The sequence below is a fragment of the Malurus melanocephalus genome, unplaced genomic scaffold (genome assembly GCF_030028575.1).
Source record: "Malurus melanocephalus ecotype Western Australia unplaced genomic scaffold, MMel_1.1 scaffold_1582, whole genome shotgun sequence".
NCBI lineage: Eukaryota > Metazoa > Chordata > Aves > Passeriformes > Maluridae > Malurus > Malurus melanocephalus.
The window spans coordinates 22,141-23,492 of record NW_026624814.1 but is presented as its reverse complement, the minus strand read 5'-3'; the positions used below and the strand labels follow the sequence as shown (position 1 = coordinate 23,492).

General features: G+C 63.1%; 1 long non-coding RNA gene across 1 annotated transcript; it reads left to right on the top strand.

The window, feature by feature from the left end:
* Nucleotides 1-6: 6 nt before the first annotated feature.
* On the top strand, nucleotides 7-1,352 carry LOC130587157 (uncharacterized). The gene is made up of 3 exons (XR_008966759.1): nucleotides 7-86; nucleotides 1,106-1,174; nucleotides 1,305-1,352. It is a non-coding gene; the product is annotated as an uncharacterized LOC130587157 (long non-coding RNA).

The window sequence follows — 1,352 nt, the reverse complement described above, 5'->3', positions numbered from 1 at the left end:
AAGGTGCGGAGAAAGATCCGGAACAAACAATCGGCGCAGGACAGCCGGAGGAGGAAGAAGGAATACCTGGACGGGCTGGAGAGCAGGTGCGGCTCCCGCTCTCCCGGCGCTTTCCCGGCGCTTTCCCGGTGCTTTCCCGGCGCTTTCCCGGTGCTTTCCCGGTGCTTTTCCGGTGCTTTTCCGGTGCTTTTCCAGCGCTCCCGTTATCCCTTTCCCGGCGCTCCCGTTATCCCGGTGCTCCCGTTATCCTTTTCCCAGCGCTCCCGCTATCCCGATGCTTTCCCGGCGCTCCCGTTATCCCTTTTCCGGCGCTCCCGTTATCCCTTTCCCGGTGTTCCCGTTATCCCGGTGCTCCCGTTATCCTTTTCCCAGCGCTCCCGTTATTCCGACGCTTTCCCGACTCTCCCGTTATCCCTTTTCCGGTGCTCCCGTTTTCCCTTTCCCGGTGTTCCCGTTATCCCGTTATCCTTTTCCCGACTCTCCCGTTATCCCGACGCTTTCCCGGCACTCCCGCTATCCCGATGCTTTTCCAGCGCTCCCGTTATCCCGGTTAGGTGTTCCCGTTATCCTTTTCCCAGCGCTTCCGCTGTCCCGACACTTTCCCGACGCTTTCCCGGCGCTTTCCCGGTGCTTTCCCGACGCTTTCTCGACGCTTTCCCGGCACTTTCCCGGTGTTCCCGTTATCCCGTTATCCCTTTCCCGACTCTCCCGTTATCCCGACGCTTTCCCTGCGCTCCCGCTATCCCGATGCTTTCCCGGCGCTCCCGTTATCCCGGTGTTCCCGTTATCCTTTTCCCAGCGCTTCCGCTGTCCCGGCACTTTCCCGACGCTTTCCCGGCACTTTCCCGGTGCTTTCCCGACGCTTTCCCGGCACTTTCCCGGTGTTCCCGTTATCCCATTCCCGGCGCTCCCGTTATCCCATTCCCGGCGCTCCCGTTATTCCTTTCCCGGCGCTCCCGTTATCCCATTCCCGGCGCTCCCGTTTTCCCTTTCCCGGCGCTCCCGTTATCCCTTTCCCGGCGCTCCCGTTATCCCATTCCCGGTATTCCCGTTATCCCTTTCCCCGTCCCGTTGTCCCCTCCGGTCACTGTTCCTGTCCCGGCAGAGCGGCCGCGTGCTCTGCACTGAACCAGGAGCTGCGGAAAAAGGTGCAGGAGCTGGAGAAGAGCAACGGGTGAGCGGCGGGGGGAGAACGGGGAGAACGGGAGGGGCACCGGGGAGGGGACACCGGGGAGGGGGCACCGGGGAGGGGGCACCGGGAGGGGACACCGGGAGGGGCACGGAGCTCACTCCCCTTCCCGCAGCTCTCTCCTGCGGCAGCTCCAGGCGCTGATCAAGGAAACGTCCTCCAA